Source organism: Pleurodeles waltl, chromosome 2_2 (genome assembly GCF_031143425.1).
Source record: "Pleurodeles waltl isolate 20211129_DDA chromosome 2_2, aPleWal1.hap1.20221129, whole genome shotgun sequence".
In the NCBI taxonomy this organism is placed as follows: domain Eukaryota; kingdom Metazoa; phylum Chordata; class Amphibia; order Caudata; family Salamandridae; genus Pleurodeles; species Pleurodeles waltl.
The window spans coordinates 970946132-970959716 of record NC_090439.1 but is presented as its reverse complement, the minus strand read 5'-3'; positions in this window follow the sequence as shown (position 1 = coordinate 970959716).

The window sequence follows — 13585 nt, the reverse complement described above, 5'->3', positions numbered from 1 at the left end:
TTCTGGGATCTGGCCTACATGGCTATGGTGGACATCTGCATACATGGATGCCACATCTATACCTGTACTTTGCACTCTACTGCGGTGGAGTGGAGTGCCACATAGGCTGCATTACGGAGGGGCCTAGTCTACGTTTTTCTGCCTGGCCTAGGTAAACCCACAGGCCTCCTCACCCACCCAGACCCCTCCACTGCGCGCAAAGTCCGCAGAATGAGAGTGTACTCACCCCCTTGTGTCTGCTGTGATGCCCTCAAGAGCCCATCAAACTCAGGGTAGGCCACCGCCAGGATCCTGAACATCAGGGGGGTCATGGTGCGACGGGCACCCCTCCCACGTTGGGAGGCCATCCCCAGCTGAGCCTCCGCCGTCTTCTTGCTCCAGCGGCGAATGCCCTCCCATCTTTTACGGCAGTGGGTGCCCCGTCTCTGGTGGACCCCCAGGGTCCGGACGTCCTTGGCGATGGCACGCCAAATGTCCTTCTTCTGGTGGGCGCTGACCTACATGACATGCACAAGGGAAGAAGAGGAGTCATTACCAACTGCACCGTCGATGTGAGTGTCCCCCCTCCCTACCCTAGCCATGTGGCACATTCATTCAGATGCATTAATGTTCCCTGAACTCTGCCCCCTTCCCTCTTACAACCAGCCCTCTCCACCCAGGCCTAGCCCATACACCTTGCTCCCTGTGTACTAACCTGTTGGTCTGGAGGACCGTAGAGTAGCGTGTACTGGGGGAGGACCCCGTCTACCAGTTTCTCCAACTCCTGAGCAGTGAAGGCAGGGGCCCTTTCCCCAGACGCAGCAGCCATTGTCTCTTCCAAACCGAGGTCACAGCAGCACTTGCAGTGTAGGTCCTCTCCTGTCGCAAATCAGGTATCTAGTGATTGAACAGATAGAAAATGGCAGTCACGTCCGCGGCGGTGACGTCCGCGGTGGTGCGTATCATCACCGCCGGCGCACCTGTTCATTGGATCCTATGTTAACCAATGCAGCAATGCGCCGCGGTCTACGACCGCCTACCGCGACGGTGTGCAACGCCAACGCAGTTACCCCACAATCCCATTGTCCCAGTTTAGAGGTCAGGCAGCCGCCATTTCAGGGGCCCACATGGCTTCATTTACTTCTGCGTCACACATAGCTAGGCCTACACTCAACACACATACAGGAAGGGTTTTGTGTTTGGTGTCGTCTTCTGTGTAACTGTGGGTACATACCTGGAAAAAAATTGACTTGATCGTCGCTGTTGTCCTTCCTAGGCGCCGTCAGCTGGGACATTTGAGAAGATGGCGGAATCCTCCGGTGTACCGACCGCTGGTGGACCTGTTGAAAATGTAGGAGCGACATTTACTCGTCACCTACAGGTTTGACCGTGCCACAATCCAGGAATTATGTACCCAGTTGGAGCCAGACCTGATGTCACCAATCCGCCATCCCACTGGAATCCCCCCTGACGTGCAGGTGCTGTCAGTGCTCCATTTCCTTGCAAGTGGGTCATTTCAGACAACAGTGGCCATGGCATCAGGGATGTCCCAGCCTATGTTTTCCAGTGTGTTGTCCAGAGTGTTGTCTACCCTGCTGAAACACGTAAGGAGATACATCATTTTCCCTGAGGTGGAAGATTTGGCTACAGTGAAAGGTGACTTCTATGCCCTTGGACATATCCCCAACGTCATAGGTGCCATTGATGGGACCCATGTAGCTCTGGTCCCCCCCCCCCACAGGAGTTAACATGTGTACAGGAACCAGAAGAGCTATCATTCCATGAATGTACAGACCAGTACATCTCCCAGGTAAATGCTATGTTCCCTGGCTCAGTGCATGACGCCTACATCCTGCGGAATAGCAGCATCCCTGATATGATGGGTCAACTCCAGAGGCACCGTGTGGCTATTAGGGGACTCTGGTTACCCCAACCTGTCCTGGCTAATGACCCCAGTGAGGAATCCCAGGACCAGGGCAGAGAAACGCTACAATGAGGCCCATGGGCGGACTAGGAGGGTGATCGAACGCACCTTCGGCCTCCTTAAGGCCAGGTTCAGGTGCCTCCATATGACAGGTGGTTCCCTATTCTACTCACCGAAGAAGGTGTGCCAGATCATCATCGTCTGCTCGATGCTTCACAATCTTGCTTTGCGACGACAGGTGCCATTTCTGCAGGAGGATGGTCCAGATGACGGTGTTGTGGCAGCTGTGGAGCCTGTGGACAGTGATGAGGAGGAAGCTGAGGAAGAAGACAACGACAACAGGGAGTCAGTCATACAGCAATATTTCCAGTGACACACAGGTGAGAACATTTTCATTTTTACCATTACATTCACTGTCACACGTCCTCCTCTATCCTGTGTGTAATTTCATGGGATTATTTGGTAACTGAGTTGTTTCTTTCCATTACGGTTTCACAGGTGTGGTTACCAACGTGTGTCATCTGCATGCATTCTTCAAGGACTTGTGATGTGTGACATTGGTATGTTGCCTTTACAACTAACAACGCATTTTGACACTGTCATAGATGTTACATTTTACCAAATCATAGACTGACTCCAGATTGTTTTGTGTTTCAAGGGTGTTTATTGAAGTGCTAAAAAATGGAGGGGGGTTGTAAAATGGGGATGGGTGATGGCGGAGGAATGTCCATGGCAGAGTCCAGTCTATTAGTCTCACAGGTGCACTGCCCATATGGGCATAGGCAGTGGAGCTGGGGCAGTTTAAGTATGGACAGGGTAACAAAGTGGGACAGTGGGGGGACAATCAGGGTGGTCTCATTTCCTGGCGGGGGTCTTGCCATCTTGCTCTGTCCTGTTCCTGGATCTGAGGGACCGCTTGCGTGGTGGTTGTCCGTCTGCAGGTGTGGGGTGCTGGTGTGGTGGTCCTGTGGCGGGGCGTCCTGTCCACTAGCGCCGGCGGAGGTGGTGGGCAGTTCATCGTCCATGCTAGTGTCAGGGGCCCCTTGGAGTGCCACGGTGTCCCTCATGGTCTGCTGTATGTCCTTCAGCACCCCTATGATGGTGCCCAAGGCGGATCTGATGGTCCTGAGCTCCTCCCTGAACCCCAAATACTGGTCCTCCTGCAGGCGCTGGGTCTCCTGAAACTTGACCAGGACCGTCGCCATCGTCTCCTGGGAGTGGTGGTATGCTCCCATGATGGAGGATAGGGCTTCGTGGAGAGTAGGTTCCCTTGGCCTGTCTGCCCCCTGTCGCACAGCAGCCCTCCCAGTTCCCCTGTGTTCCTGTGCCTCCGTCCCCTGGACCGTGTGCCCACTACCACTGCCCCCAGGTCCCTGTTGTTGTTGGGGTGGTGGGTTATCCTGGGTTCCCTGTAGTGGTGGACAAACAGCTGATTGACCTGTCCCGGGTACGGAGGTTTGGGCCTGCTGGGTGGGTGCTGTGCTGGTGTTACCAGAGGGTGGACGGTCAGTATTGGGCTGTGGCTGTGCAAGGGGAACCGACTGTCCCGAGGCCCACAATGGTCCGGGCTGGCCATCAGGCTCCAGTAGGGCAGAGCTGCTATCGTCACTGTGGGTCTCTTCTGTGGGTGGAGTGGAGTTGTCTGGACCCTCCGGTGTGGTGACGGTCCTTCGTGATCCTGCAGGGGCATAAGAGCATGATTATTGCATGTGTGTGTGTGATGGTGTGCAATGGGTGGGTGTGCGTGTACCCCAGTGCAAGCATTCCTGTGTGGGGGCTTGTCTGATGATGGTTAGGGGGTTGTTATGGGTATGTGCAGTGGGCATGCTTTCGTGATGGGCGTCCATGCTTAGTTGTGTCATGCAGGGCTTGGTGTTGGGATGTGTAGTTTTTGTTATTAGTACATTAGTGAGGAGTGGGAGGGGGGAGGGGGGTGTGTGTGATAGCATGCATGTAGGGTGGGGGATATGATAGTTAAGATTTGACTTACCAGTGTCCATTCCTCCACCAACTCCTCCGAGGCCCTCAGGATGCATGATGGTCAAGACTTGCTCCTCCCATGTTGTTAGTTGTGGGGGAGGAGGTGGGGGTCCGCCTCCAGTCCGCTGAACCACGATGTTGTGCCTGGAGACCGTTGAACGCACCTTCCCCCGTAGGTTGTTCCACCTCTTCCTGATGTCCTCCCGATTTCTTGGGTGATGTCCCACAGCGTTGACCCTGTCCACTATTCTTCGCCATAGCTCCATCTTCCTGGCTATGGATGTGTGCTGCACCTGTGAGCCAAATAGTTGTGGCTCTACCCGGACAATTTCCTCCACCATGACCCGGAGCTCCTCCTCGGAAAAGCGGGGGTGTCTTTGGCGTGACATGGGGTGGTGTGTGTGATGTGTGGGGCGGTGTGAGTGTTGATTTGTGTGGTGATGTGTAGTGGTGTGTGGTGTTTTGTGCGTGGATGTTGTGTGGGTGATGGTGTTGTGTGCCTCTGTATGGTGGAGTTGTCTTTGGTGTGCTGTCTCTCTGGCCTTCGTCTAAATTTCTGGTCGTAAGGGTTTGTGGGTGATGTGGGTGTGTGTTTTATATTGTGTTGGGTGTGTGGGAGTGTTGTTTGAATGTGTATCAGGTGTGTGTATTTGGAATTGTCCAATGTGGCGGTGTTTTGGAGATGTGTGTGTATTTTGAGCGCGGCGGTGTGTACCGCCAATGGAATACCGCGGTTGAAAGACCGCCACGTGGATTCGTGGGTCGTAATAGCATGGGCATGTTTCTGTTGGCGTGGAGGTGGAGGAATTGTTTTCGCCAGTTTAACACTGACCTTTGGTGTGGCAGACTTGTGTGGGTGTCTGAATTTCGGCGGATTCCGAGATGTGTGTCATAACACCTGTGACGGAATTCCGCGGCCGCCGCAGTGTATTGGCGGTCTTCTGCACGGCGGTAAGCGGCTTTTACCGCCAATGTTGTAATGACCCCCTCTGTGTTAATCCACATACCTGTGCCAGACAAAAAGGAGGAGTCTGGTATAGCCTAATTCAAATTACTTTCTTCATCTTACTGGCAGAATTCAAGTGGGAAACAGCCATTACAATGCAGCTGTTTCCTCGACTAGCTCTTACCACTCATGTGTTACAATGCATGCGTCATTACCATGAATAGACTTTACTACGCATACCATTACAACAATTGTAATGGTATGCATGGTAAGGGCTATGCATAGTAATGATAGTGAAGGCTATCGGCGAGGTTAGAGGAAACAAAAAGATCATTCTGTTTCCTCAGAACGAGCTACAACACGCCTTAGGAGTGAGGTAAGGGGTTTGGGCCTAGGGGTGGTGGGGAACTGTTTTAAGGAGGTGGCGGGGGGTCGAGGGATTAGGTTTTAGGGCAGGGGTGGACGGTTTTAAGCGTAAGTGCGGGGGTTGGGCCTGGGAGTAGGGGGCATACTGTTTTGAGAAGGGGCGGGACGTGGAGGGGTTAGGTTTTAGGGCGAGGGGAGGACAGTTTTCAGGTTAGGTGGAAGGGGATTGGGACTGGGGTTAAGGGGATACTGTTTTAAGAAGGAAGAGGGGCCTGGAGGGGTTAGGTTTTAGGGCGGGGTGATGGTTTTCAGGTTAAGTGCAGGTCGGATTGGGCCAGGGGTGGGGGGTTACTGTTTTAGGGAGGGGGCGGGGTGTTAGGTTTTAGGGGGGATAGTTTTCAGGCTTAGTGTGTGGGGATTGGGCATGGGCTGGGGGTACTGTTTTAGGGCGGGGTGGGGGTTATGTTTTGTGGCGGGCAGTTTTCGGGCATAGGGTGGGGGGATTGGGTCTGGGGTGGGGGTACTTTTTAGGAAGGGGCAAGGGTGGGTGGGTGGTTAGATTTAAGGGCGGGGATGGTTTTTGGGCTGGGGTGCATTGGGCCTGGGGGTAGTTTTTTAGGGAGGTGGCGGGTGTTAGGTTTTAGGGTGGGGGTCAGTTTTCGGGTTTAGGGCTCACGGCAGGGGATGGTGTTGGACACATTTAGGGTTCAGTGTGAGGGAGGAGTATTTTTTAGAATAGCTGGGGGGGGGGGCGCGCTAGGACCTTTACCACGAATATGCTCAGAGCTTTTCCAAAGTCCGTTTTTTATCTCTACCTCTCAGTTCGGTTTCCCACACATCCTTGTCATAAACTTAATTATCCACATCTACAGTACAGTACGTTAAATTTGTGACTTCAATGCTCTTGAAGTTCCACCACCATCCAGAATGGTAGTGCATCAGGGCCTGTGTTCTAAAATAGCCTTAGCATTAAAGGCTCGAGCCAAAGGCGAGGACCTTTAACAAGGGAGAAGGCCTTTAATGGCCTGCATTGCCCAGCTACTATGGGCTATAAGGCTATTAGAACATTCTGCCACTAGATGGCAGAAAGTTCTAATAAAACGAAGGCCTCACAGAGCCCAAGGGGATAGAAATCACCTTAAGCTTCACGAGGCCTTTGCTCACAGCTGTTCCTGTGAGGCAAACATTGGAATGTTGGAGCTCCAGGGTTTTACTAGCCATTAGAAGCCCAGAGCACTCCACTGTCTTCAATGGGGCTCCCAATATCACAATGTTCTAAATGTGTTTAACTGCCCTGGTCTGCAGAACAGCAATAAATATATGTGCCGGGCGTAGACTGGGATACTGCACTGTATCATACAAAATGTGCAGGCTCGAACCCACACCTGCTGTGTGACCAGTGAATTAGTGAAAAGCAAACCAGCTGTCGAATGCCAGCATTCTGCCTTTACTGAGGTGGAAGACCAAAACTGAGGTTTAAAAGAGTCCAAAGAGATTCCCCTGCAGACAGGTGCATTAAGTGAATGCACCCACATGCTGGAGGAAGCAAGGAAAATTCCCTGGGACCCATAAGTCATCAGAAAGGACACCCACTGAGGCTAACTGGCTAACTAATCAGTGCACTTTCTGATAGCTTCTTTGCCACCCATGTTTATAAACTGGCACAGGCACCAAGGCAAAGGATTCTCTCATTTACATGGGGCCACATCCCCATGCAAATGAGGCAACACCCCATTGAGATTATACGAGCGGCGCATGTACAGCCATAAGGAATGCACAAGCATCTGCAGCCACTTCTGTAATACCAAAGTTCCCATTGCGACACTAACTAGATACACATGCCTACTGCAGCTCCCGGGCACCTTCCATAAAACAGGTCATGGTGGGGCTCTAACTGTCTTCACTACCGAATACCAATTAGCAATTAATGTCACATTCAGGATAGATCAAACAAAGTTCTAACCTTTTTTCTCACTAGTAGTAGCACATCTCAGGGGTAATAATCTCTGCCATTCTAGCTTCTGCCTTGACTAGCACATCCAGCTTACAATAAAGCTGAACTCCTGAGCCATAGGTCAAAAGCAGAATAGCATTGGCTTCAGATGCCCTGCCAAATAATAATGAGGAGAATCTGATATATTTTATATTACAATTGCTACATTACATTATTTAATGTTATTCCTGCTTTTGTTTTGTTGGATTTACTCCGTTCTCATTATAATCAAAGATAAAATAACACAACTATGTATTTATATTCTTACTCCCTCAACTTCAGACCTGTTGATCACTCAAGTATGCCCAGATTTATCAGCTCAAAAAATATATTTTTGAGTTTTATCTACCTTTAGTTTAAGGTTTTTCTTGATGGCATGCTCTCCAGAGTATCTAATGCATACTGTAACCCTACTGGGTTCTTTCCTGTCAAGGATTGGCAACTCATCTGCAGCAATGAAAGAATCATGTCCAGTAAGTTAGTTACTTTAGTTACTGTCTGGTGAGTACGCTTTCAAACCGCAACTCCCTCATTTTTAAAATATCCCGGGTGCCAGAGAGGAATTTGAAGGTTTTCTCAGCAATGGCTCCTGCATGCCAACAGGCAGCTCTGTGTGACTCTGCTTCAATCGTGTACCTTCCCAGATTTGATGCAGCAGAACCACATATAAGCACTGCCCCTGCGCGCTGACATCAGTTTCTGAAACCTTCTCCTTCTGCATCCTCAGGCATGGATCACTGTAAACAATTTGTAGGTGACAGTGGGGCGATTGCTTTCTTATGCTGTGAAGTTGCCCAGTTCTACAGAACAGGTAAAAGAAGGCAAAACCATGAGGGACCCCTGGATAGGCCAGGAGAATCAAGTTACCTGCATCTAAGTGTGCTGTCTAAGCACTACACTGGTGTTGAAAGTGCAGCCTATGCAATCAGTGATGTCCAGGCCAGCAGTTCACCCTTTACTGCATCATGGCCTTCCTGATTAGTCCAGGCAAGAGACACCCTGAGGTATTCTGGGATGGCTGACAAGATCCAGCTGGCCTTGCCCCACAAAGCGTGGATGTACCATTCCATAAAGCACACAGTTTTCAAACAGCATAGGGCCAGACTAGCTGACAAAATGATTCAATATTCTATGATTCCTTATCTGGGGGATTCACATTGAAGATATTTAGATTCACCTTCCTCAATGCTGTCTCAACAACATGACTGTCATGCATATGGTGCTTTGGTGTCAACCGTAAGCATCTGTAAATCTAGCACCTCTACCACTCTGCAAACTGCTATTACAAAGGAGGTGCTTTCTTCCATTAGTCGAGTCAGTAGTGAGCCCAGCTTGGTGACAGGGAAAAATGCCTAGCCCACTGGCATTCTGTAGCTCTAGGTAAAGTCCTTCATCAGCATATTAAGGCAGAAATACCTTTTCCACCTGCTCATCCACATCTCTCTCATTGGAATGTTTTATAGGACCTAGACTTCATCAGATTCAGAGCTTAATATGGCTTGTAGCTGCTGGTAATGATGGCAATGTGGAGGAGGTTGAGGATCTGGTTGTATTACTACTGGCTGCACCTTGGTAATTTCACAGCGCACAATAGGCCTGGTGCATGCCAACATCAGTTTGAGTCAGAGACTGATGTCATGAGTGCTAGCATATTCCGCAGCAGCACGGGTACAGGCACAGAAAGGACTGACATTGACCTTGAAGCTGGAGTGGAGCTGGAGTGGAAGCCCATACCAGTATCGGTATAGGCCTGAAAGCAGTTCCCCAGTTTCCCAAGGGAGCTGCCAGTACTGGAGAATGGCCCGCCAGTGGATGTCTGTCAGGAGGCCCCTATATTTCCTTGGTGTCCAAAGGCACACCAGAGGTAGCTGACAGCATCTGAAAGATTTGCAGCATTGGCTCCTTACAGGTCACAGTTTGCTGGGAGGTCAAGGACAGTCTGAGAATTGCAGGGCGTACCAAGACCAACTTTGGCAATGGATTGAATTTAGAAAACGGTATGGTTAGGAGAACTTTGAGTGTTGCCCTTGGAAAGACATGCACTGAAATAAGCATGCAGGGCTGGTACCTATGTGGCAACCCACTCTGTCGCTTCCATGGCAGTACAAGATAACCACAGAGCTACACATCCTGGCTTGTGTACTTGACTCAACACTGTTTGATTCTGGAAAAGCACTTAATCTCCCTGTGCCTAAAAATGCAAAATTTAATGTGTGAATTGTATTAACGCAATTCCCACTTGATGTACACAATCTTGTAGATGGTGTACTCTTCCCTCAAGTAATGTACACTGTTTCCTAGTTAGTTTCACTTCATAAACACCAATATATACTGATACATATTAGACTTGTCTGCTGCTTTCTACACAGTTGACCATGGTATAATAGTTGACTATGTGGAAGCTGCCATTCTTCAAGGCCTATCACTAAACTGAGTCTGTTTGTAAAAGACAGAACATAAGCAGTAAAACATACTCCTTTAAAGATACTGCTGTACAGGTGAAATGTGGGGTCCCTCAGGGTTCTTCATTTCTTCTCACCTTTTTAATATATTAGCCAGGCCACAGATAAAGGAGCTAACTAATAGAGGCTGCAAACTCTGCAGTTATGCAGGTGACTCCCAACTGCTGCTTCAATTGGAGGCAGCTGTTGCCACTCAAAAGAAGTGTCAGAACCGGGGCGGTTTCTCTGTTAAGGCTTTAGAGCTGCACCACTCTGAAATTCCTACATGTATACCTCAAAAAGTATTAGCTAGATCGATTTATTTAGAGATACAGTTGTATCTCTAAATCAGCCGATATATGTAAGTCTGGGCTGTCTGTCCCAGGCTGACTGCCCCGCCTCACTCTGAAGCCAGGCAGTTAATCAACTTTCTCCAATGTAAAGCACAACGCAGGGCTTACCTTTCTAAAGCCCTTATTCCCATTGTAGTCTATGGTGATATCCACTGTAGACCAGTGACGTGTCAGCATCTCGTTTTCGGGCATCAGAGGCATGAGTCAAGACTTCCTTCATTCATAGGCATAGATTCCTCCCTTTCCCATTCATCACAAGGTAGGCCTGGAAGCAAGCATGTGTGATTTGGAACCTTGTCCTGGGTAATGGTAAGTGTTAAAATGTTAATATTATGCTATGTATTTTGTGCTGAATTCACTGGTCATGCTACCCTCCCCCACTGTGACACCCCAGGGTCTGACTGCAGGTCGCTGGCCCTTTTAGAAGAGGAGCTGCTGTATTTGTTCCACAATAAATTGATCCAAAAGAGGTGCAGAGCTTTTGTTCCCTTGCAAAGTTGATCTAAATATCTGAGTCAAGTGCAAAGGGAGAAATATGTGCTTATAGTAAAGACAGACACATGCTGTATTGAGTTAAAACTGGGCTATCTTCATACCCTTAACATTAATGCCAAAAACATGGATTGATATACAAATCATGAATGTTAAAAACGTTAATGTAATGCATGTCAACAATATAGTTCTTCTTTTATTGCACATGTTTTAGCTAATCTTGCATTCCCCAAGAGTGTTAGCTATTTCATCATATTGTTTTTCTGTATTTTTTATGCATCTTATTACTCTTGTACAGTGCATAATTTACATCATGCCAGGTGTTTTTGTGGGGCTTTGATTGAGAGCTCTGGCACGGAGGCTGATAGCAAAGTGCGTGTCAGTGGTTTTGCCTCTCTGCAGAGCACTTAGAACAATGGTTGTGTATTCCAGTTGCAATTGAAAGTCTGTGGAAATGTGTGTGAAGGGAGTACACAGATGTCAAAATATTTACTAGGCAAAAGTTAAAAAGTGAGTGAGTGAATGCAGTGTATGTTCGGGGAAGGTGCAGTGAGGGAGATGTGATGAAGTGCATTTGGCGGAGTGGGAAAATAGGGTGCTGAAGAGGAAAGACACGAGGATGAAGATGTGCAGATGAACAAGCTGTGCCCAGAAAAAACGAATACCTATATAAAATACAGCACACATAACTGAAGGCTAATACTCTTTCCACAGGACTCTAACATTTAATTCACAGTCTCCCAATTTCATAATTAAAACATTTCCATTGTTAATTATTTATAACAAATCATTGTTGCTACTCATTTATTTTAAACAGCTCACAACCATTGCCAATTTAATAGTAGTGGTAGGTTTGAGGTGTATGACAACTGTTTTGTTATATATCTGGATTCAATAACATCTCAGAGAGAAACTAAAATACTGGTCATGTGGAACTCTATGGAAATCACAGAAATGTATTTTACATGTTCCCTTTTAGAGAACCACCTTTTTTTCATCCCAATTAAAGACCTGTCTGCACATCTGTCTATTTGACTGATTGCAGCCAGAAGCTGTGGGTGCTTCCCAATGCCTGGTCAGAGCATTTGCTTTCAAAGCTGATGCCACATGCAGTGCAAGACACTCAGCAAGCACACACTTTGAAGCGCCTGAAGTTGTTGGTCTGTACAATTTGCATATTATAGTAACTGTTGAACATATAAATGCAGTACGTTTTTAATGTGTTTAATATTTCAAGACTACATTCCCACTGCTTTATAAACCCAGTGTTCCTTGTTTATTTGCTTTAAAATGCATCATTTGTCAATATCTTTTCAAATTTTCCTGGGGGAGGACCACACTTCAACCACCAATGCCATGTTTGTCTATTAAGCTCCATCGCTTGCTACAGAAAAATTGCACCCAAGTTTTACACACCACCACTTTCATATGTCACCAGCCGTCACTGGCCAGAACACCATGTATTAAGTTTGGACTGAATGGAAAACAACCATCGAAAATAAAACAATGGAAAGCCTGTAATAGCCATATTAAGCAACAATGCGAACTTCTGGTATCAACATGGGTCTGGTCGCTGTCCCAAAGTCACATGCTAAAAGCCTTATTGCAAATTGACAGCTGTCTTAGAAAGAATATTTTGGAAATATCATGTATCTACATGCTGAAAATGATCACGCAAAATGCCTTACTCCTTACTCAGGACGCTCTAAAAATGCTTATTATGGTCTCAGTATCATCCGGATTGGACTATGCTAACTCAGTCTATATGGGCCTTTTAAATACATTGATCCATTGCCTACAAGAGACCCAAAATGAAGCGGCACATCTAATATAGAAAGTCTCCAGTAATTCTCATACCACCCTGCCTTTGAGAGAATTACACTGGTTTCTGGTGAAATACAAAATACAAATCAAGATTTGCTGTGTTAAAGTCAAGGCTGGAAGGTGCCTTGGCCCCCACTCTTTAGCCGAAAGGATTTAAAACTATACTCCAACAAATGTTCTCAGGTCATCAAGTTCTAATTTCCAAACATTGCAAGATTACAAAAAGGGAAGGCATGGGTGGACCCAGCTTTTCAGGGAAAGCCTCATCTATATGGAACCTATTACTGACACATCTACTTCTGTAAACGTAATATGGGGCCAGATGTATCAAGCCTTTTTGCATTCGCAAACGGTGCGAATGCCTGTTTGCGAATGCAAAAAGGCCTTTCAGAATGTATGAAAGACATTCTGAACGCAATTTAAAGCAATCGCTAAATAGCGATTCCTTAAAATTGCGAGCCCGTTTAGAGAATTGCAATTTGCGATTCTCTAAATAAGAAATTACTAATAAGGAATCCTTTTTTGCGATTTCTTAAGCACATGTATGAAGCAATTTCTTAATGAGAATTAGGCATTAAGGAATCGAATCGCTATTACCACCACGTTGAACTTGGTGGTAACCATGTGCAAATTTAAAAAATGCATTAAAAATGCATTTTTAAAATTGACGTTTAACGCACACATGCCCTTTTGGCATGTGTGCACCTCACATGTCTTCCAAAATTGTTTTGGGGTGCAGCAGAGGGGGCCTTAGGCCCCCAGCATCCTGGAGTTTGCATTTCCCAAATTGAGAATTTCAGTTAGCAATTCACAATTTGGGAAATGCAAAAAATTCTCAAATATGGGCAGACAGGCCCATAGGTGCGAATGGGGGCTGTATCGCAATTTGCGATTCAGCAATAGCATTTGCAATTTTTATGAAATGGCTAATACCGAATCGCAAATATGATACATAGCGTTTCGCGACTCAGAAATATCGATTTCTTAAAAATCGCTATTTCCGATTCGCAAAAGCCTTTTTTGATACATCTGGCCCATGGTCTATTCAGAAATAACTTTTGAAAACTTGCCTATTTTTACAAGCTCATTAGAGTTCATTGTCTTCTTTTTCACTTCTGAACTGTTTTATCTATCTGCCCTTTAGCAACAAGAAATATTTGGTGAACGTTCGCTCTACAAAATTAGTTAACACAACACAACACCTACGAGTAAAAAGATGCTTTGAAACCTCAAAAAAATATCAGTCAGTTTTTAAAATTACATCCGAGTGGATAACATTCTACAAGA